General features: G+C 47.6%; 1 protein-coding gene across 2 annotated transcripts in view; it reads right to left on the bottom strand.

The window, feature by feature from the left end:
- The window catches only part of TCF20 (transcription factor 20), a 115561-nt gene extending 100982 nt beyond the window's left edge, over window positions 1-14579 (bottom strand). Inside the window, exons 1-2 of one of the 2 annotated variants that reach the window (XM_048934074.1) lie at window positions 14304-14579; window positions 5569-5679 (exon numbers count right to left, since the gene is read on the bottom strand). The gene's annotated coding sequence lies outside the window, so the exon portion shown is untranslated. The remainder of the gene's footprint in view (window positions 1-5568; window positions 5680-14303) is intronic. The other variant, XM_048934077.1, reaches the window with a different exon arrangement.
- Window positions 14580-24116: the final 9537 nt, after the last annotated feature.

Raw genomic sequence — 24116 nt, 5'->3', positions numbered from 1 at the left:
AAAGAGGTGACCCAAGGCAAATGGGATGTAAAAATGAAGTCTGGTGTGGTCGCATTTTACAAGTCTCTAAGTGAGACTTAAATATGTTTCCTATTGGGAATGGGGAAAGTGAAAACGCTCTCCCTTGAGAAGAGAGCAGAAGAGTGAAGAAAGGCTGAGCTGTGCAGAAATGATGATAAGGCACTGACAGAAGGTGGACAAGGATCTCTGAGGAGTAAGGAGGATGAGGACCAAAGCAGCTGAGGAGTGGGGACTGACCACAGATACCACAGAATTAACTCCTGGCAGAGCGGTTAGGAGCAGAAGGCAGCCATGAAGATAATAAGGCTCACAAACAGAACACGAACAATGTGACCAAAAGACAGGATGGTGACACCCAGGGTCCAGCCCAGTTGCAGAGGAAGGCACCAGGGAAGCGTAAAAGAAGCTATTCCTGATCTCTGGTGCTCCTAACTGTTGCAGCTGTAAACGCTTCAACAGGTCATCATCTGCACAGTTCATGCACCCTCCAGCTCTGGAGTAATTACGTCCATTCTGTAAAAGACACACACATCACATAATAAGGTCCACTGATATCACAAAGACAGATAGGAGAGTAAGCAAAATGTCTGACGGTACTAGGAACAGAGCAGAAATAGCCCCGATATCACAGTGATGTGATATAAATCAGATGTATTCGCCTCTTCTTTACTCATCCTATCTTGGCAAGGGCAGATGAGGGACTGAGGGAGTTCAGGAAGTGGCAACAAAGAAAGAGAAAAGGCTTGGAAGGCAGCAAGTGGTCTACACGTGGGAAACAACGTGTGTGTTAACAGCAATGTAATTAGGTCAGGGGATAGCTGTGTTGTAACAGATTCCTTGGACTTGGCTCCATCCAAGGTAGACATGCACATGAATGCTGCATCAGCCTCTACTTGCTGGCTTGCCAGCAGCCTGGATTCTAGACAGCTTGCTCCAAGTGACTAGCATGCCCTGCATCACGACCCAGGCCCTTGATGTGGGCTCCCAGCCCCGTGCCTGCCTCCAGGAGCAGTGTTTGGACTGCGGGGCTGGAGCCAAGGCACCGCTGCCTGCTGCCAGAACAACGCGTGCGGGAGGAGACACTGGGAAGGCTGCAGGCAGTGTGCGTGGGAACAGAGCTCAAAGTGATGCAGGCTAAGGTCATCTCGGGGATCAGGGGGTTGACACCCATGATTAAGGCACAATCAAGAAACATTTCCTGACAGTAAAGTCTATTAGATCACAGAACGGGCTCCCAGGGGAAGTGGGGCAAGCCTCATCCCACCGACTCCGTGAGGAGTGACAAGGCAGGCGGCAGCACTCAGCACACAGGGCTGGCAGGACAGCCTGGCAAGGGCAGCACCCACCAACATTCCCCCTCATCACAAACCATGCTGTTTAACCTGGGTCATTCCATGTGCTCACAGGGACAGTGAGACCACATCAGGTCACTGAGGTACAACAGATGGGATGGCAAGCAGCGGGGCAGGACAGCATGTGATGTGGAAAGGGAGGAAAAAGGCCATGCTGCAAACCCTCTGGGCATACAGAGAAAGGCAGTGGAGGATTCAACTCAGGTGGAGGGGGGTTAACTAATCATGATTTGGCACGGCCACACTCATGAAACTGGGCATGGCCTGGTACATATGAAGGTGATCTTAATTTACAGCAGAGAGCATGTCTGTTAATAGTACAGATGCTACCATGTAAGTTTCTGACACTCTGGGCTGGCATTAGTGCTTCTGATCTTTAAGACTGTCTTTGTGTTGACTTCATGTTTAATGACCTCCTTCTAACTGTCCATTTTCTATATTTTTAAAAATGGAATGATCAGCTTGGTTTTGAACTGCATAGTTCTACAGGAATATGTGTTTTGCCCCATTTAGTGTTAGCAGACACCTATCTTCTTCGTTGTTTTTTGTTAGGGGGGCAGGGAAGGAGGCATGAAGAACCTCCCAAGTTCAAAATGAATCTCTCCGCTTGTAACACGCTTCCCTCCGTCTCCCAACACAGTGGTTACAGAAGCTGCCCACGGCTGACACTACTTGTGGAGCTCCATATGGTTCTGCTTCCATTGATTTTTCCTCAGCTTGACACACTTTGGCACTGCTCGGGTTTTCCTGGTCCTCGGGGAACAGGAAAGATTCCATCAATTCCAGCTTTGCCTTTTCTTTGTTTTGACAAAGCTCCCACTGTGCCATCTATGGCAAATGCATTGTTACGGTGAAGCCTAAAGGTGAACTTGTTTCAACGCCACCAGAGCTGTGGATTTGTTCACGTTGCGCTCAGAATCGTTAGCAATTATTTATGTTGCATTAGTGCTCAAGAACCTCTACAATACCAGGGTCTCCTGCACTCAGCACAAGGCACACGCACAGCAGCAAACGCCTGAGCCTGACTAACGTGCTATAGCAAAGTCATTTAATTTAAGGTAGAAAGGCTTCAAAATGGAGTGTCATTTTAAAGCGCCCCTAAGTTGACAACGGTTTGTACAATTATCACAAACCACTCAAAGAAAGGTTCATTACACCCTGGGAGTACCACGTATTCACCATAACTCAGCGAATGCTTTTTGCAGCTCCCTTCTATGCTCAGTCATGAAGGATATAGATCATTACAGCCTCCAGCTATGGAGCTCTAGCTCACAGAGTAGCAGCTCACACTTTTAGCTCTGGAGATCCCCAGTTCAATCTGCTGCGTGTCAGCCAAGAGGGCAGCTGTCATATAATTACCGCCACAACTTTGCATGTGAAAAAGTAGGGAGAGCGAACGGAGATCTTATTATAGAATTCTGGTTGCAACCTGCTGAACGGCTCCTATTTAAAGTAACTTCTTGTAAAGAGGAGGAGAAAAAAAAAAGAAAAAAAAAAGAGTCTTCCATTCAGCTTCCCAATCCTTTCTGTTTTGCAGAAGAAATCAGCGCTGCTTTGCAGGAAGTCCTTTGTTACAAATGCATGTGTATATTTAATGAAGTGCACACGTGTAGGCTCAGGAGTAAGGCTCCAGCCCCTTATCAGCTGCAAAAGAAAAACAATTCTCACTGCTGCAACCAAGCAATCTGAAGTCCAAGATGGCACCTCAGTTGCTTTCTGAGCTATAACCATTCACCAGCAGCCAAGCCAACTGAATCTGGGATTTACATATTATAATTTAGGTTCAAGAAATCTTAACTTAGTTACATCTTCCCCCCTCCCCTTCAAACTGCACATACAAGCTCTCAGGAAGACTTAACAATACAGAGAATCTGAGAGGATTTGTGCCTTGAGCTACAAAGGTACAAATCATGGAAAAAAAAAATCAAATCTCAAATGAAAATGCTTTAATGAATGCAACACAAAACAATTAGACCAAGTTTCTTCTTATCCATTAATCTTTCTGCAGATCCTTCTGCACACATGCAGCAATTTTTGAGCCAACTCTCCTTCCAAGCCAAGATGTTCAAAAACAGAATTTGAAACAATGTAATCCAGTTTTAAAGAAACATTAATTTCCCCCAAAACAATTATTCTAGAAATCTGTCTTTCAACAGCCAAACTGTCAGGCTTCAAATACAACTCAAATTCTCTGCAGAACATTCTCTACTAGAAAGTCCTGTCCATCCACCCGTTCACCCATCCATCCACATATCGCCAACAGCATGAAACCCCCATTCTCTGCACTGAACCACCTTGGATCACCAGCAGCAGATCAGAGCTAGAGCTCTCATTCCTTGCCAAGGACTGACCCACTCACTACATATCACTCCACGTGGGCTGCTCTGGCTCAAGCTGCTCGGTACCTGCAAGCGTACCTCTGAAACATGCCAACCAGTTCATGCTCACTGCACCTTCAAAGCAACACAGCATGGTGCTTCCAATGGGACGTGAAGGAGAAGCTCCCTGTGGACCATTGCAAAGCCAAGCTCCAGAATTCAGCACAAGCACAGGCGCACCAACACTTTGTACGTAAAACAGCTGAGTTCTCCAGTGACATCCCTCCATCAGCCTTATTTCTGAAGAGCTGTTTTCAATGCGTTCAGAGCCTCTGCTTCTTACCTCAAGCAAGAAAGAACACCTTGGCGCTGCACAAACCTTCTGACCATCTATCTCCCTCCTTCTGAAAACAGGCTGAGGGAGAGAATCAAGGGCACAAAGCTCAATTCTGAAGAAAGCTGCTTGCAGCACAGAAGCAAAACCTGTCTGGGCCCATCACCCAGGAGGGACCCACAAAGGGCTCACCCCTCCCTCACCTTCTACAGGCAGGCAGAGCTCACCACCATCTGAACCACCCTTGCTGCAGAGTCCAATGTAAGCAGTACAGCTGTGCACAGAGATCGCTGAAACGAGACACCGGCAGGCTATTTTCTGGTATTATTTCTGTAAATTTAGCACTGCTAAAAGGTTCCAGATAGATGCTCTCTGGAGACTGAAAGCCTTTGCCTACCCGGAGAAGATATGCAGAGAGAATCGCAGCAAAGCGTAGATGTGCTTTTCTCATCTCTCCCAGCCTGCCGAGGCTGAAATGACTGACAACGGTCCAAAATGAGGGACACACATAAATTATTAATATTGCACTAGTAGTCGTGCTGTTGCTGTGACAGTCTAAAGACTTGAGAGAGGCAGGCCCTGCAGGGGAATATTACTTCACTTCAAAATCATTCATTCAGGAAGCTTGCATACCGAGGAGAAAAGAATCACTCTGCAGCAAGCTCCATCGAAACCCTCAGTTTTAAGACCCTTCCTTTCCAAGGCATAAAGCAATTTCAGCGAGAACGGGAAAGCAAGGTGAAACATCAGCAGCTCTGGATTTCAAGCGAGCACCACGGGAGCAGCATTTTTTCCAGATGCGAACCCTCACACGCGTCTCCTCCCCAACCTGGGAAGCCCACCCTGCTTCTGAGAGCTGGAGCCGTGTTTTGTCTCTGCAGCTACTCTGCTGAGGCAGCCGAGCCCGCGCCAGCCGGGATAATGGGCACTAGCACATGGCTGGCAGCCAAAAAGCCACTTCGGGCAGCAACCTGCGCTGGAAGAGCGCGAGGCTCCGGCTTTGCGTTCTCCCAGACCTTTTATCTCCTTCCAGGTTTCGTGCTATACCTGCTGCCGCAGCAGCCAAAAACCTGTAAAGCAGTATTTATATAAAAAGAGGTGGCTTCCTACTGATCATTTTTCCTCTTCTCCCCTGTTGCAAGTTTGGTCCATTTCACATCGATTTCCAGAACGGAGATAAATGAACGGAACTTTGACATTTCAGAAAACAACTTCAATGATTTTTGTCTTTTTTAGCCATCAAGAATAAATTCACTTTGCATTTAAAACAGCAAAATTCCCTCCCCAAATACTTGAAATAGTTACTGAAACGTTTTCTTTGCCAAAACCCCACAAAGACTCAAGCTTATTAATAACATTTTGAATATAACAAGCACAACATAGCTCCATACCAAAAAGAGAAGAAAGCAGGCAATTCCTCAAACAATAAAGTAATCCATTTTGAAAGCTAGTATTTTCTAGTACAAATTCTTGCATTAACCAAAACAGGAAGGTTTTCAATAAGTCTACACACCAACGGGGGGAAAGAAAAAGCAGACCCTACCCCCAGCTGGATGGCATTCCTCTCTTTGGGTGCAATGTGGTAGCATTTGACTGACGCATCTGATCCATTCCCAAACTCCAGGCGATGTTTTAATCATCAATGGGCAGAATCCTATTAATTTTCAGGGGAAAAAAAATAGAAAAACAGAGTAGAATATGGAGATAGGATACAGAGCACCTGGCATTTGACTAGCAGATCCAGCTGATTTAGCTAGGCCCATAATAATCAGAAATTAAAGAAGAAGTTGGTGGCACAAAGTGCCATCTACCAGTGGAATCCCCTTCCACCCCTCCACCCTCCCTCTGTCACCTTAGCCCAACCCCACCTCCCGACACAGCTTGGAACATCAGTCCCACAGCAAAGGAAAGGGATGAGGCAGAGGAGTGGGAAGAACTAGAACAGGGTGAATGGGGACAGTGCATCGAGCCCACTGGCACACCCCAAGGGTGGGCACAGCCCATGCTGAGCAGAAAAGAGCACATCCAGCACACAGGAGGAGGTAGCAGCAGAGCAGCTGGGGCTCTCTCAGGCCATCAAGCCCTTGAAGGTCAGGGCACAGAGCTCGCATAGAGCAGCGATGGCAAGAGGATGACATGCTCAGCCCTGCTGGGGGCTGTGTGGCTGCAGCCCTGGGTCCCACCAGGATCCCTGTAGCACACGGCTTCACGCCCAGCCCCACTGCGCCTGTAACCAACCCCACGGGCCGGTCAGCAGGGCTTGAACCCTGGGATTCAGCAGGCACCAGCCTTTACCTCACACACTAAATAATTAAACTCTGTGGGAGCAGCAGCAGCCTCGTAAAACTCTCATACAGCCCGAGCCAGCCATTAATGGGGGTCAAAGATGAACACTTTTTTTTTTTTTTTTAAGTGCGCTTTGATGCATGGGGAGAGCAGTGAGAGGAGATGTTCATTACCCTCTGTGCTACCCAGAGCATTTTTCCTGACTATCAACACCTCCTCCTCCCACCCGCACCATGTGCTGCTGGCAGCCACCCATCCACGCAGCTGGAGGCCATCGGAAAGTGCATCTGGTCACCTGCAGGCAGCAAGGGGCCAGCAGAAATAGCAAGGGCTCTCTGGCCTCAGTGCCCCTTCCTGCCAGCCCTTGGGCTGGGGAAGCCATGGGCAGCACATGGAGCACTCAGCAGGGCACGCACTGCAGGGCCGAGCTGTCACAGACTTGGGATGGACTCACAGGGATCATCAAGTCCAAATGGCAGTCAGCAAACAACAGGGCAATGAGAAAATGCGACAGAAACCTCAGCAGAACAACAAGTGCCTTCAATTACAAGGAACAACTCCATCACATGGTTGGATCCATCGCCCCATGCGCTGGGTCGTGGTGTGCTGCATGAGCACACTGCTATTATCTGTTTGCAATCACGTTTCAGTCGGTCTTTCTGCTTAATGCACGAAGAGCAGAGCTAATCAGATTCACTCCTTCTTTATGCTTAATGCTTTCAGCTCCCAAGCATGCTCTGTGCTGATTCAACCAATGCTCAGCTAACACTATCCAGGAGCAGGCAGTGCAAAAGAAGATGGGACTACCTATTAATCTTAGCTCTTCTTTCCACTCATTGTGTCTGAAATTCCTTCTGCAGTCAAAGCTTTGCTACGAGAATCAGGAAATTCCCATTTCCCCCTCTCCACTCCCTTCTGCAAGCTGCTCCTGCAGCGGTATCTGGGCAATTAATTACCGCACAGACCTATTGGGCTTTCCTCTCACCCTCAGGGAGAGCTTTTTTAGGTATTTCCTGGCTGGGAACCTCCACAGAAGGATGTCTTCTGCTGGCACCGCAATACCCGTCCTTCACTAATCTGTCGGAAGTGACCCTCACGTGCTCTCCTCCCCCTGCTCTCCCAGAGCTGTGCGATTACTGCAGCCCGGCATATGAACTCTAACAGCACTCCCAGCCTGAGGACACAGCGACTCCAAACAGGGCCCTGCGCCCTCCCTCCATTCCTTTGCCCTCTGCAAGGCAAATGGGACATTTTCTGGAGCCAGCTGCAATGCCGTCACCTGCTGGTACCGGAGCGACTGCCACAGCTGTGCAGAGGGCCCCAGTAACACCCAAGACCATGAGCCAGGTTGAGCAGCACAGGAGATGAAGCCAACAGCAGCTCATGCACCTGCATGTGACCCCCAACTGACGCCCACAGCATCAGGCAAAGCAGTAGCAGCTCCCGGATGGACCCTGGCCACGCAGCTCCTTTTCCAACACCTGCCCCAGGCCTGCAAACAAGTGCAGGGGATGGAGGAAAACCATACCTCTCTCTGAGATTACTTACAGCATTTTCTATCCTGCCCCTCTCTTATAAACGGGGGGTGTTTCTTTTGTCTTTAATAGCGCAGCTGGCTTATAAGCGTGTCAGATTTATAAAAACATATCCCTGAAAACAAAGCCACTTTGTGCTCAGCATATCCAGTGGCACCATTATTTAATATCAATACACCAGTTCTTTCCTTTATGCACTCCACTGCCGGAACACAAATGCACTGTAACAGCCACCCGGTGTATAATCTTACCCTGTAAAGCAACGCAGCCCCACAATAATCCCTCTCTTCCCATAATGTCTTCAAATACCAACAAGAAGAATTTAAGCTTAAATGTTTAAAAAAGAAAAAAAAGAGCAGGAGGATAAACATCTCTTAACAACTCTCAAATTGGAGCAAATTCCCCCACCTCTCCCTACTGTTATTTGAAAACAGCTGCACAAACATCTCCAATTCGTGCCGCACACCAATTGCCACCTGCCCTTCCCACCAGGTATGGCCACTCAGTCAGCCCATGCACACAAAGGCTCCCCACACCCTGCTGCTTTTGGCAAACAACCCCCTGGTGACATCATCTTCACCCCCGTGCTTTATAAAACTCAGTAGGCAGCACAGGATCTGCTCCAGTAGTTGTAAAGCAATCACTGAGGGCCAAGAGACGTCTCCATCCCATCTCCTAAATGCACACTCTGACCCATGCCGTGCCCCTGCTAAGTGCACACGTGGGCGTGCATCTCATCAGGCTCCACGTGCCTCTTCCCTGCCACCAGCAAGGAATGGCACAGAGACGCTGGTCTACAAAAGCAGAGTGAAGCTGAAACGCCGTTCATGCCATTCAGTGGAAGCAAGGTCCCTTGGTCATTTGCCAAAGAGTTTGGTCTGCTGCCCTACCTCTGCATCTTGGCTGCATGCTGTGCTGCTGCTACTCCCACCAAAGGGGGACCCAGACATCACCCTGCTCTTGTCCTTCACTCCAAACCTCGAGGACCCCCCGGTCCAAACTCAGCACCAAACTCAGCCCCACGTGCCACCATTCCCATATGTGGTAATGCCCACAGCTGTCCTTGCCTGAGGCAGAGATATGGCTACTGCTCCTTAAGCCATTTAACATCCTCAGGCTCAAGTTATTAGCAAATACCCTAATAGCAACAGGCTGTCTTCCTGACGAGGTGGTGAAACTCAACCTCTTCCCTTTCCCTTTTGAAAGTACGGCTTGGAAATGGGATCAGCATCTGGAAGCACACATGAGCTGATCCTGGGGAAAGAATGAGAGGAGCGAGGGGAAGGGAGGGAGCTGAGAATGAAGGCTGAGGGCGAGGTTTCACGTTACAGCCGAAGGAGGCTAACAGTTCACCGCTGCCAAAAAAGGGGGGCCCCATTTCCACCTTTCCTTCATTCCCCACCTTTCACTTCTGGCAACACAAACCTCACCCCTCCCGTGCAGCAGCACTGGTACTAGCCTGAACCTGGTGAGCAGGTTCAGTTCTCTATCCCAGGAGAAAACTATTCATGTTTTTTTGCTGTGCTTTTTTTTTTTTTTTTTTCTTTCTTTTAAATGCACATATATTTTTTACCAAGTCCATTTTCCAAAAGCTGCACATGCTGAACTCATGCACACCGGAGCGGCACAAGAGCACAGCTCAATCTCCCCTTCTGGACAGAGCCAGCAGCCAGACTGCAACAGAACCCACCCTCAGCTACGTGACAATGTGGTGCCAGCACAAAAGATGGGGCTGAGCCAGAAAGCCAGCAATAGATTTGTTTGCCAATAAGCATAAAGCATAAAGTTTGACCTATAATTAGGGTCTATCCACCTGAACTCAGGAGTGAAGGCAGCCATGAAGGTAAAGGCTGGCATTCAAACTGAACAGACCCAAACCAGACAAAAATATGAGCAGTGCTGCAGGATTTCAATAATAATTGTTTCTCTTTTTAAATTGGACTCTTATTTTCCAACAAGATGGCTGCCTTCATCACTGTGCTCAGAAATGTCTGTTTCCATTACAAATTTAACAATTAGTTTCAGGGTGGTTGTGGTAAAGCATTTTTCTTTTCCCATCAACTCTACATCAGATGAACAAATAATGCAGTTCTCTTCGATTTAAAAAAAAAAAAAAAAAATTAAAAAAAAAAAATCAAGCCCATTTTACTTCACTGTCTTTCTTTCCTTCCACCTCCTCAGCTCAATCACTAAAAGCAATTTACAGACAATAAATGCAACTTCACAGCTGCTTGTATGAAACCTTCCCTTCATTTTATAGATGAAGATACAGTATATATAGAAGTTAATACCACAGAGGTCTGCTTCAAAGCTGGAGAAGGAAGAGGAACAGACAAACTGAAAGAATACAGATCGTGCCTGCACACCAGTAAAACCAGTAATAAAGGGTTAAGGATGTCACCAGTGGGATGTAAATTCGGTGAGCGTATCTGCTTAAATACAGCAACAAACAAAAGACTGCTCTGGGCTGTTGCTTTTTTGTTTTATTCTGTTTTTATTAGCTTCGTGCATGATCACCAGGAATGAAGAATCTGCAGCTGAAAACCACACACATCATTTTGTCAATGGAGATCTGCCAGCCAGGAGAGCGTCCAACGCTTTATCGCAGCCTCCCGGGCTTTGGCAGGGCCAAGAGGAGCGAGAACCTGAGCCCGACGTTAAAATAACCGCCTGTGAAAAAGCACGGGGAGTAGAACCACTAAAGAGAAGGAAAATAAAATATGCAGGCACTCTTCTGATGCTAACTGCTCCTCCAGGTTTAATAAAAATGCACAGCCAACTTTTCTTCCTCCGCGCGTTCCTGCAGCTCAGAAGCGCTGCACAGCCCGGCGTGCCCAGCTCTCCCAGAGCCACACACCACAGCAGAACAACCCTGTAAGAACCAGGAAGGTGGTGCTGGAGACAAAGCAGTGTTAATTTTGGCACTAGCTTATCACATAGCCGGAGTTTACTACCAAACCTATCACCTCTGGGTCAGTAAATCCGCATGCTCCTGGACTCCTCCATCTGCCCTGCAAGTCCTCTCCTGGCACTGTCCCTGCTTTGGCCAGCAGCTTTGTTTCCTTATCCATGACCAACACAGACTGGTTTTTGTATAGCCACGGCCCCTGGAAAACTAATTCAGGATTAAACTCATTTCTAGCCTACATATAAATACCAGGCACACTTAACCCAAGAGGGCACTGGGGCTTCTCTACTGTGACCAGCTTGAAAACCCAAGCTGTATCACACATGCATCGAAGAACAGACAGGCGTCAAGAAGGATCAGAAAACAACAGAAACAAAGCCAACATGAAGGATTTGAACTTGCACTCTCTCTCACATAGGGACAGCTGGTAAACACCACACCATGTCTAGCAGGGCCGCCATTTTCTGCCTCTTCACTGCAGGAAGTCCAGATGTCTGCGCCCCGTCCACACAGCCCTGCCACTGCAGCCCAGCACTACCTCACAAAATGGCTCCTGAGATGCAACCGCTGCAGAGAGCCCAGTACATGGAGCCCACGGTCCATTTGCACCTTCCATGCGAGGCCTGGGGTACCCCTGTTTCCACAGCATGGCCTGTGACATCCCAGCAGCTGCAGGACAGCAGGAGGGGACCAGCAGCCTTTTGGGTGCTTGGAACTGGCACGCAGTGCTGTCACCAAGGCCCTGGAGGCCAAGCCTCCCCATCCAGGCCCTAGAGTCCAGGCTCCCCCCTCCAGGCCCCACATACAGGTTTCCCTGCCCAGGCCTTCAGGCCCAGGTTCCCATGTCCACGCCTCCCATCCCCTCAAACCTCCAGCCAGGCCACGGCGCCGTTCCTTCTCCCAAACTGTTCCAAAAGGAAGAAACTGCAGAAGGCATGAGCAGCTCAGGCTGAGAATATCATTTCCGAGGCTGGTGGAGGCTAAGCCACTGATATTTTTCTAATACGAGGAACATATAAGATGCCTAGAATTTGATAGCTGCTTTTTAATTAAATTGAAATAAGTAAATCACAACCCGTTGCCATGGAGAACGAACAGACACAGCCTCTTGACTCCAGGGCAGGATCAAGCAGGAGAGGCAGACAAGGCTGTGAAATTAAAAACACCTATTTTAAAGCAAATGGTCTCCATAATTAGCAAAAAATGTGGTATAGGGAAACAGTATAACCATATGGCAGGAAGTGGTTTTCAAGGTGAACTACAAAGCTTCTTTAAATAAATGAATAAATTGCAGGAGCTGCCGGGTCACTTCCAGAACCCTATCTACAGGATTGAACGTCATTTAAAAAAAAATAGAAAAAAATAGTAATTAGCCCTTCTTTTCATTTTCCTGCCTATAGTCTACACTATGTTTGTTCTTATTTTCAGAGACTTGTTTCAAGTGATTTATGTTTACACCTATTTGCAGCTACCAGCAAGCCGTCAAACCACACGTTTTCAAAAGCCTTGCAGATCACCCTGGAGTAAGAATCAAGTTTATGGGATATAAAACCTTTTATCTCTTGCTCAGTGTCATTATACAATCCTGGCCAAGTCATCCGACACTAATAATCACTCTGAAGCCACGCATCCCCACTGTGACTGCCCCAAAGTGACGTGAGCAGACCAGTCACATCACACATTAGACTCTGTGCTGCCCCTCTGCTGCAGCAGAGCTTAGAGGGACAGGGCAGGCGACTGGGCTGGTGCCAGGAGCCTTGCATGCTCCCTTGCCCTGTAGTTTGTGCAGCCCACAGGGCAGGCAGAGTGCTCCATGCCTTCCTGCTCCCACACTCACATGCTTGCAACAGCATGGAGAGGGGTTGGGTGGCTTGCGCCACTCCTCAGCATCTCTGCAGACAGGGTATTTGTTACACGGCTGGTGCCCTACCCTTCCAAAGCACTGCTGCTCTGCTCAGACCTGAGAGCCAGAGGCTCTCAATGCCTTTCTGAGACCAGACAGAGCAAACCTTAGCAAGACTACCCAACAGTTTCATACAATCAAAGTGCACCAAATCCGTAAGAGCCTAAAAATACTTGAAATAAATTCTACCTGATGACTCGGATTCAAAAATATGCCATGTGTTTTTTTCCCAAGGGAACAGACAGACACACTAATCTTCACTTCAAACCTCCTGTCTGCTCCAGGGGAGAAACCAACCTTTCCTCCTCATTTTTCGAGGACACAAGTTGTCAGCCGGTCATTAGTCTTCCACGGCCACTAACGACCCACACCAAGCATGCTGCCAGATCCCAGTTCCAGGCCCTCTCGGCACAGCTGGTTACATTAAGAACAGTCATATTTTCAGCACTAATCAGTAGAAACCAAGCTGGCTATTGACAAATCCACTTTGGTTCCCCACCATGGCTGTGAAGGGAAGGAATTAAGGATAGGTGCTACAGATAAAGAAAGGCTGGAGGAGAAAGGAGCAATAAAAATAAGTACTGTCTGCACTCTGCTTTGCCTCAAATTTGGAACACTTGCTGCTTTAACTGTTCAGTAAGATTCATAGCTTTCATTATAAACAAACTCAAGGCCCATCTGCATGAAGATGTGCACAAACTACCTGCCAACGGGGCCCACCTGATGTGCACCACCGCGGGCCCTGATGCAGCTCTGGACCCCGGGGCACACACAGCACGTCCTGCCCTGCTTCGTTCCTCCTCACCCCTCAGTTTCACTTATTTTGAATCCAGGTTTACAGCAGCGTGGCCAACCCAGAGCCTTCCCCTGGAAGCAGCTGCGGTTCCTTCCCCGTTCCCACAAGCCAAGATAAGCGTGCAAGGGGAGCCGCCAGCCCACAGGCACTCCCAGTCGGACGCAGTCAGGCCTGGAGGTGTTCAATCCCCGCTGGGCGGCCACTTGGCAAGCGCAGAAGATGCTGGTGATGCCCAGGAGTGCGTTATTTCAGCATCGTGGTGGCGGGGGTTACAGACCAAGAAGAAAACTGAAAACAACAAAACGTGGAGAGTGCTGCTCCCTTTGCAGCACCATCCCATGCCATGCACACAAAGAGGGCTGTGGGCCCATTGGGCTGCCCCCGCCCCGACCTCCAGCCTTCAGCCGGCTATGGCCATGCCACCATCCCAGCGTCCAGCCCTCAAACTTCAGTGTCACCCTCGTGTCACCCGCTGTCAGCAAGTCCGAGCCACGGTCCTGCCGGCAGCGATCCAAACGGGGATCGCACTTCGGACCCGGACGGTGCTCTGCCAAAAATCTGCATCACCCCAAAGCTCGGCCCCAAAGGTCACGGCGGGCAGGGCTGGGAAGCGCCGCGCACAGCTGGCTCAGAGCAGAACGCGCGGGGCTGCACGGGGCAGCCAGCCGAGGGACCACGCGCCGGGTGACCGCGGACACCCACGCAGCGCCCACCCATCGGCTTCCAACGTCCCCCCGCAGCGGTTGGGGCCGCTCAGCGCAAATCCCCACGAAGAGACAGAGCACAGAAAGTCACCTCCAGCGGGTGCACAGGAGGGGTATCCCGGCCCGCCGGCCCACCGGCCGCTCACCTGGCGGGGCCGCCGCTCACGGTGCCATCGCGGCGCGGGGCTCCCGGTTCTTTGTTGCGCGGCGGGGAGCGGGCAAGATCCGGTCACGTCATGTGACCCGCCGGGGGGGTCGGCTCTTGTGGTGGTGCTGCTTTTTTTTTTGCTTTTTTTTTGCTTTTTTTTTTTTCCCCTTCCTCCCCTCTCTCCCTTCCGCCCCCCGCCCAGGCCAGGCCCCGCAGCCGGGCGCGGGTGTCAGGCCCGACTGCTGCCGGCGGAGCGGCGGTGGAGGAGGAGGAGCCGCGGGCGGGAGCGCTCCTCGGCGGGGCGCGGGGGCGGGATCCGGCGGCGCCCGGCGCTGCCCACGGCACGGCCCGCCCCGCGGCTGCCCACGGCGGGGCCCGGCCCGCAGGGAGCGGTGCGGTACGGTGCTGTCCGTAGGCAGGGCTTTCAAGTCAGCGGGAGCGGGGAGGTGATCGGCCCTCTGTACTGGTGAGGCCGCACCTCCGCTGCCGTGTTCAGTTCTGGGCCCCTCACTATCAGAAAGACGTGGAGACCCTGGAGTGCGTCCAGAGCTGTGAGGGGTTGGAGCACAAGTCTGATGGGGAGCAGCTGAGGGGACTGGCGTTGTTCAGGCTGGAGAAGAGGAGCTCAGGGGAGCTCTCTGCAACCTGAAGGGAAGTTGTAGCGAGGTGAGGGTTGGCCTCTGCTCCCAGATAACAGTGATAGGATGAGAGCCAATAGCCTCAAATTGCACCAGGTTGGATATGAGGAAAAATCTCTTCTGAGAAAGAGCGGTGCTGCAGTGGCACAGGCTGCCCGGGGAGGTGGTGCAGTCACCACGCCTGGAGGTGTTCCAGAACTGTGTGGACGTGGCCAGTGGGCATGGTGGGGATGGGCTGACCATTGGACTCAGTGATCGTAGCAGTATTTTCCACCCTTAATGATTCTGTGATTCTGAGAAGCAGCCTCCCCACTGCTCCTACACCAGCGTTGGCTTCAGTGGCACCACAACTGGCACAGAAACAAAGCATCCATGAACCAGCAACCTACAGGGCCTAAAACTGCCTCAGCAAAGCTAGTGTGTGCCCAGCAGCCACCCAAAGCATACCGAGGAGCTTGGCTGGCCCTGTGGGTACTGGTGTGCCCATCTGAGGGGAAGGCTCCTGCCCTGTGAGGCTGCTGCACAGCAGCAGCATGCAGGCTTGTCCACTGCCAGACAGATGCAACGTCAACAAGAGCAATTTTAGACAATCACTTTTCAAGGGATCAGGTTCATTTGGTGGTTGTACAGTGCAGCCAGCATTAGAAGGGCTGGCAAAGTCACATCAGTTTTCTGGCAATTTATTTTTTTGCTCTTTTAGTTTAGAGTCTCTAACACAGCATTTCCCCTCCCTTGATCACGTGCACCCCATAGCAATAATACCCCATGCTAAAATCCATACGTAAATTAATCTTTTAAATGACTATCTCGATTTGAAAGACTTTTTTTTCCTTACTGCCTCTCCCCCTAACCTTCCACCTCTCCCTTTCCCAGCTCATTACAGGAAGCAAATCTGCAGATGAAAACACATGAAATAGAACCAGATCCCGCCAGAGCATCAAACATGAAATATGCCAGCGCCGCTCCACAGACAGCATAATCAATGCCCTTCTTCCCACAGCAAAACCACCGAAATTCTTTGTTCCTGCACAGAGTTGTCCCAAATCTACAGTTCATCACTTCATCTGGCAAATGAGATACCCCCACAGAAGCCATGTGAGTGAAACCAACTAATTGCCATCTGAGAACGGGTGCATGCAGACAGACAATAAAGCAGAGGAACACATACTCATCATTAGCAAAATGTGCTGGAAAATAACAACCCAGGCCCCTCAGTCCTTGTCCCAAAGGAGACCAGCAGAAGACTTCCAGAAAATAAATCTTGACCCTGTCTTTGCTTGTGGTCCAGCAGAGAGCCGTCAGCTTGTCACTCACTCCTGCTCACACGCCTCTGTGCTCCATAGGTGTTCCTTTTTTTTTTCTCTCAAGTGGTCAAATTGATTAATATAATTAGATTAAACTAAGAACAATTGCATCTAGCCTGTAGTTAGCCTGAATTTTGCTGCTTTCTGTCAGATCTGATAAAGAGACCCTGAGCCCAGTAGCTTGTTTGCTTTTTCCAGCCATATCAGCTAATCTAATAAAAGATATTACCTTTCTCCACAAACCTGGCTTCCCTGGGATCTTCAGACCATCACAGCTACAACAACAACACTGTCTCGCCTTCTCCAACTGATTCTTCCAGATTCTCTTATCTATGAAATAGAATATGATAAAATGTATTTTTTGTATCGATTCTTATGCTGTTTTCATAATCGTAATATTCAAGTACGGTCTAGGACTACATTAACTGATCCAAGTAACATCTGTCACACGTGGGGCTTGGTTTTCTTTGTCTGGTTCTCTCCCCAGGAAGAAAATGATGTGCAGGGCAGTGTTTTGGTTTTGTGAGTTGTTTTGGTTTGGGTTTTTTTTTTTCTCCTCTATTCTTGTTGCTCTGTTTCGTACCAGGGAAAAAGAGGACGATGGCAATTTCTGTGCTAGACTTTATTTCCCAGGGAAGTTAATTTCAGAGTGTTGAGGCACCCATAGAAAGATGTCTCTTGCACAAAGGAATGTTAAAATATGTTCTACCCATCCAAAGAAAAGCTAATCTGTATTCTTGACATCTGGGACAGAAACATCTGAAAAAAGAGAAGAGCATTTCTCTTCTTCCAGAAAAGGAGTTTCAACCTGTGGTCCTAAGGCTCCAGCAGTTGGAGGTTGATTATTAACATACAGGGCAGTGCTCTACACAGCTATAAATAGGAATATCTGGAAACCTAAAGGAGTAACGTATCTACTGATTGCATTGAAACAGACCATCATAGGACAGCTTGGAGGAGACAGTGGAAATAAACTATTTCATGTGAAAACACAGAGCATTTGCTCCTACATAAGGAGTCACACCATTGTTCCTCAAAGAGGAACTCTGAGCAATCCCACATGTCTGAGAGGCAGAGGTACAACATGTGAGCTTCTGAAAGGCAGGAACTGAGGTGAAGAAAGGAATCATTTGTGCTCAAGTACTGAAAGCAGAAATACCAGAAGACCTCAGGGAGACAGCAGACAGCAGATTTAATATGTTTTTGCAATGTTATATGGCAGCAAAAATCATGCAGTTAATTTAATTTGGGGTTGTAAAGGCAGAGACCTCTTCTCAGAGATATAGGCAATAGTCCCATTTTTTAATATAGCAGTGAGACCACAGTTTGAAGACATGTTTAGATCTGGACAGCTCAGTACAAGCTAGATGTCAACGACTTGAAGGGAAATAAAAAATAAAAAAAAAAGAACATAAAATGATAAAAAAGCTGGAAGGGATTACAGTGTGTGTAGGTTGGCCAAATAACAACTGTGAAGAGCATCATGGGAATTGTGTATGCGAACTTCAGGGGTGCAGAAGCACCAGGGAGCGAAAAAGACTGCTTAGGGTTGTCTGAAGGAGTGTAAATGATATCAGTGTAAATGAAATTAAGCAAAGGAAGTCTTAATCTGCAAATCTGCATGACAGCATCCCAGAGGAGCTCCCATCACCCGATTCATGGAAGACGATCAAGAAGGAGTGACTATGGGAAGGCATTAGATGGGGACAGCGTGCCTTGGGGATGTCTCACTTTTGACTGTCTAACTGCTTGCTAACTGCAGCATTTTCAGAGCAGGTGGTCTCAACCCTGTACATGGGGGAAACTTTCTCTACAGCACTGCTGTAGACCAAAATAACCATGCTTGGTTCCATCAGGTAGCCATGGAGGGAGTGCTGCACTCAAAGGGATCTAAGGGGTGATTGTATCCTCACAACATTTCCTTTACACCACTGTGATTTTCTGGACATGTCCCCGGTTCATCATCCGGTAATGACAACAATGACAGCACTCCTTTGTTTAGTGTTGTCATCATGACATTTTCTTGGATCACAGAGACCTTTCAGGAGCTGTCCCAGACAGCACCAACCCCTTCCAAGAAGTCTGTAGCATCCATAGATGGCAACTAATTGAGATGAAAAAACTAATAAAAAAATCAGAGCCTTTTATTATTCCTTAATTAGAGTAAGGAGATCAAAGTACCTCCTTTTCTAACACAGCAAGAAAGCCAGTCCGAGCTTGCACCCATGCCACCATGCCACCTTTATATCACATTGTCCACAAAATAGGAGACCTGCAGCATAGTGTGGCCAAGCAAGGGCTGATGCACCACAGTGCTGTTCATCCTGAATGTGCCACACACACAGTGATTTAAAAAAAAAAAAAAGCCCAGACAATGTTATAAATGTTCTAAAATGAGTTTGAACATCTTTCCTTTCCTTTCTGGGTCTGTATTTTTTTAACAACACCCTTAGGGAGGCACTGCAGTGATAATTATCAGTCCAAGCATACACAAAGCATACAAAGGCATCATCTCCTGTATTTGTTGACCTTAAACAGCATTTCTATACGTAGAAATGTAATGATCTCCGTGAAGGAAACCTCTCTACTCATTTATTAAAATGAATACCATGGCCTAACACACACAAGCAAACACAAGTGCACTAATTTGAGGTTGTCCTGTAATTAACTGCTGAAGCATACAATGAAATGAGTCCACCCCCGTATCTCGGGGACCTCTGGCTGCTTCACTCACACTCTGCCTAATGGCTGTCTCAGGACAACAAGCCACAAACCTCTCTCATTTCATGCACTTACCTTGTGAGGTTGGTGTTTGTTTTTTGTTTCTAATCAAGAGGAAAGTGTTTTCTTCTTTCTTTTATATGTAGCTTTTCTCTGGAGGTAGGAAAGGCAGTGTCAGCTCTGAAAATTCAAGATTAATCAAGCAATTAAGAATTGATATCTAGTGACTTATCATGACTAGAAATGAGAGATGCTGCATTCATTTTAGCTCTACATGAACCCAAAATAGCTAACCTGATTTTTATGGACAGCGAGATTATTTTAAATCTACTGGGGAGGAGAAGAAGAGCTACAGCTCCCTTATTAAACTGATTTCTCCAAAACCCACACCTGCGTTTCACACACCGCCTAGCAGAGCAGGGCTGCACAGAGCTGTTCTGAAGAGCCGCTGCGCTCCAGGCTCAGACCCTGCCTTGACCTCAGTGAGTCTGAAAGCCTACAGAAATCCCAAGGGAGCAAAAGCTGAGCTAAGTTTTACTTTCTCTTCCCCACGTGCTCACACAGCACAGCCCTGTTTGAATAAATAACCCAACCAAGCAGGAATTACATCACATCGCAGCTGTGGTTTCTTTCGAATATTCCAAAGAATGGCAAGCATTCCCATTCACAGAATGATCACAGCTCCTCTCCTTGCACCTCTGTCTTCCCCGAGAGCTCGGCTGAGGGCTTCCCCATCTTCTCTTCCCTGAGCTGAGTGCTGTGACGAGCCACAGCTATTTGCTCTGCCTGCCCTAAGACCTCTCCACCAGCCCAGGAGATTCTTCAGCAGTTAAGACCTTCTGGGATGGATGTGCAGTAACTCATCACGTCCCCTCCATAAACATTTATTTGGGGAATTACAGCATAAGTAATTGGGCTTTCCATGGTAATTTGGCTTTTACGAGCTCTCCTTATTGCCAAAATGGTGGATACCTCCATAAGAGAAAGCAGTAACTTCTGCAGCTCAGCGACCTCTGTGAGCAGACCTCAGCCAGGCAAATGGGAGCCCTGATCAATACCTGCACAAGAAACCAGCAATGAAAGAAGAATGCTGCCGAAACGGATGCTGGAGACCCAGCAAGAGACATTTTTCCCCCATACTTTATAAGACTGAAAGGAGCTCAATAATTCCTGCTTGCCCAGCTACAGGCTCTCACCTTGACAGCCTGATCTGAATAAGAACGTAGGAATTTTGCTCCTGACTTTACTTCTGACCCTATGCAATTTTGGAAAAGTCGTTTAACCTCCTGAGTCTCTGTTTCCTCGTGTATGAAGCTGAAATATCATACCGAGCCTTGCAAGGATACTTGACATCTTTGATTTTAATGACATGTGTCAGCATAAAGCACTGCTGGTGGCATTACAAGGCTAATTCCCTCGCAACTGCAGTACAGGTATTTTGGGTACAATTATTACCCCTGGGAGTGCTCAGAAATCCTTGCCCCAAATTGTAGGCCTAACAGTCTTTCAGATGGGATAGAAAACAGAGGCTCTGACTGCTTACCTAAAGACACGTTTCGAAGAAGCCCATATGTTAGCTTTTCCATGTTCATGCTGTTCCAATTTGGGCAATTACATTCTGACTGCTTAAAGCAGGGGAGCTGACCCGCCTAGCCCTACCAGCTGTATATCCCAATCTTTTTGTGGTCAAGAGCTATGGAACACAAGCCACATACTTCAGAAAGAAAAGTGGAGCTCCAGGAGATGCACTTATGTCATGGGTGCAAAGGAGGGAAGCCTGCCCTGACTTCATCACCTCTCAGGGGCTGGTGGCACTTGGGCTGCAGTGCAAAGCTGTGCGGGGCCAGAGGCACCATCCATACAGGCAAAAGGCAGCCGTGGCTGGGGCGGCTCTGCGTGGCTCTAGGCACCCACCTCGGGAGGCTGGGGTCCTTCAGGGGCATGTGGGCAGGCAGGGGACAGGAGAGGGAGCAGAGAGGACCTAGGGCACCATCTGGTGGCTTCACTCACCGCCTTCCCTAAATCCCTGACGCAAGGTCACAGCCCTTGCATGGCTGAGGACTGGAGAAACACCAGACTGCCGAGAGACCACCCAGCAGGAAGATGGGACCCCTGCCCTTGGCCCTTTGGGTATTGCTGGGTGGGACAGGGGTCCAAGTAGAGCTGCAGTAGCCATTCCACTTGAGTAAGTAAGTAAGTAAGTAGGTAAGTAAGTAAAAAGATTCAGCCCAAGCTATGTCTTTAGACAGCTGCCATAGAAATGTTTAATGTCAATGATACCCCTGAGAAGGGAAAGGAAGATGATCGGAAGACAAAAGCAATGGAAAGCGAATACAATGGACAACACCTTGGTAATGCATTTTGTTTCAATCACCTATCACAACAAGCTCTTTGTTGTCTGCAGATAAAAGGCAAAACGTGGTTGGTATATTTCATACCATAAAACAGCAGCCATGCAAGAGTTTGTTCTCTACCAAAAAGGATGAAAACAGCAAACCACTCACATGCACTCAGCTTTTTGCCTTCTGAAAGTAGGATTTGCTGGAGAGTGTTGTGAAGGGACTAGATGACCTCAGTGCCACCAACACCCCTTAGAGCAGTGCCAGCTGAGACAATACAGAGAGGATCATCACAGTGAGAGGTTGCATGTTAGGACCAAAAGCTCACTCTTGGTACAGAGGATAAAGGGCCCTGTGTTAATATGGCACCTCCTTTACAAGAAAACAGTGCATTTTCCACCTCGCACCACTGCTTATTTTGATAACGTCTCCACTTCCTGAAATCCTGTCAATACAAAGGGGTAATTTCTCTTAGCTTTCCCACCGCCTGGGAATCAAAGATTACAGCTCTGCAACCTGAGAGCATGTTCTGTGTGTAACAGCACCATGCTGGGGAAAGCGAGCAGAGCCACAGCCCTCAGGGACATCGTTTTCAAGAGGAATCCATTCTCAGCATTCAATTTAGGAATAACACAATGAGTCCGTCATCAAGTCTCACTCGTGTGGAGCAGGGGTAGATAATCCTTAACTTCTCTTCTTCTTATTATGCTTCATTATTATTATTATTTGTATGGTTCCACACTTAAAAACAGTCTCTTTCTGCATCTATTCTCAGGGACCATACAGACAAGAGCAAACAACTGCCTTTTTTTTTTTTTTTTTTTCTTTTTCTGAGCAAACCTTTGCTATAAAGAAACGGAATCAATATTATATAAATTATATTCACTGGTTTCTCCTACCTGCGCCAGAGGGCATTTCCTCATACCTCCTTGGAAAACTCTGTACCATTTAAAAACAACTCTTCTCTCACCATCTTCTACTTTACACCTTTCTCTCTCACACGCTCTGGGTGGCTGCCCACAGTGCACAGCGCTGGAGAAGTGATACTAGCTTCAGGCTACGCAGCTTCCAAGCTTCCTTTTCTCAAGCAGCAGTCTTTTAGCCTCGCAGAACCAATCCCAAACCCATTGAAATCAACACAGCAACTCCTCCTGACTTTGACAGGCTCTGGCACGCAGCCCAAATCCCCAGACTTTCAGCGTTTCTTGGACATTTTTACTTTTTCACTTGATTGATCGGAACCGGTTGGGATTCGTTCAGTACTTGAGCACTGACTGTTCTAAAATAGCCTTTCTATTCCAAATATCATTCTTTTTCTTACGTTCCTTTTAAAACACCTTCTGCTACTTAATACACAGAATTGTTCAGACATAAATGTAAGGAACACTATTTAATAGAAAGGCAAAGCAAAACACTTCACTGCAAAGTGAGATCTTTGCCAGGAAATTTGCAGCACTATTATTTTTAGCATGTATAAAATTTAAAAAGCAAAACACACACACACACACACAACAAGAAGCAGCATTATTTTGAAAGCTTACACTTTTCATCTCAACAACCAGCTCCTTTAGAATATTTTATTGCCACACTACCATGCATTTATATTTCATCTCATCATTTCTTCAAATTTGTTAAGGAAAGGAAGCATTACACCCGCATGATTCCCTGTTTCTGTTTCTGTTTTGTTGTTGTTGTTTGTTTGTTTTTGTTGGTTTTTTTCCTGAGAAATGTTTTTATTCCAATTGCTATTTCTGGTCACATTAATAAATACTAAAACTGCTGAGTTCAAAAAATTATATTTCTAATTATTGTGTTCTCTTCACAACCGGCAGACAAGCCTAGTGAGACACACTGTCTATTTATTGCTCTTTCTGAAATGAATTCCTCAACACTGGGAAGAGAAAAAGCGTTTTCCTGTGGTTAAAGAAAGTCCAAATTGCATGTCTGAAATCGCTTCTAATAAAAAGAGCAAAGCAATAAGCGGATTATCTCTTTAAACATAGTATAGGAAGGTTGGAGGCCCTGGAGACATTTTCCATAGCCTCTATCTCTGATGCATAGCAACATTATCTTCAACTAGAGAGGGTCCTATGACCCTGGAGCTCCGTTTTAATTTGATCTTCTTCTTTAAAGAGGTTTCTATGATTCCTCTCAAGTTATGCTACATATTCTTATTTTGGGTTGGTTTTGTTTGGTTGTTATTTTGTTGTTGTTTTTTTAATCTGAGATAAAACGGCCCCAGCTTTTTGATCCACTGGCTTGATCGTGTTATATGGATATTAAATGTAACCTTTTCTCTACCAGAACTAGCATATGCATCAGCACTAAAGGTAGGCAAGTTCCAGCTGACAGGAGAGAGAAGCGCTTGGATAGAAAATTCACCTTGAGGGTCTCTCTCCTCACTCTGGTCATTCTAAGTTTGAGAACTCGTCCATCTGCCAAAATAATCTATGAGGGAAAACAAAGCAGAACAAAACTTCTGTCTTTGCTGGGAAATAATGGCCGGCTGAAACAAAGGCAAACCTATGGATTTTGGTGAGGCAGAGATACCAAATCTCCTCCTGCAGAAATTCAAAATCCCAAACAGTAAGAATGCCCATTGCCAAAAAGAAGAGCAAGCTGGGGAAATCAGCTTGAACTTCTCAGGCTGGGACGTAGCCCCAGAACTGTTTGGATTACACCACCCAGCAAGGGAGTTTCCTCAGGTTCCCGGCTTTTCCTCTTCCTTGTTCTGGATGTTCCCACTGCCACTGGGACATCGTGGCAGGCAAGGATATTTTCTCTGTCTTCCTCAAATCCATTTTGCATC

The sequence above is a fragment of the Lagopus muta genome, chromosome 1, assembly GCF_023343835.1.
Source record: "Lagopus muta isolate bLagMut1 chromosome 1, bLagMut1 primary, whole genome shotgun sequence".
Lineage (NCBI taxonomy): Eukaryota > Metazoa > Chordata > Aves > Galliformes > Phasianidae > Lagopus > Lagopus muta.
This window is presented reverse-complemented; position numbering and strand designations above follow the sequence as displayed.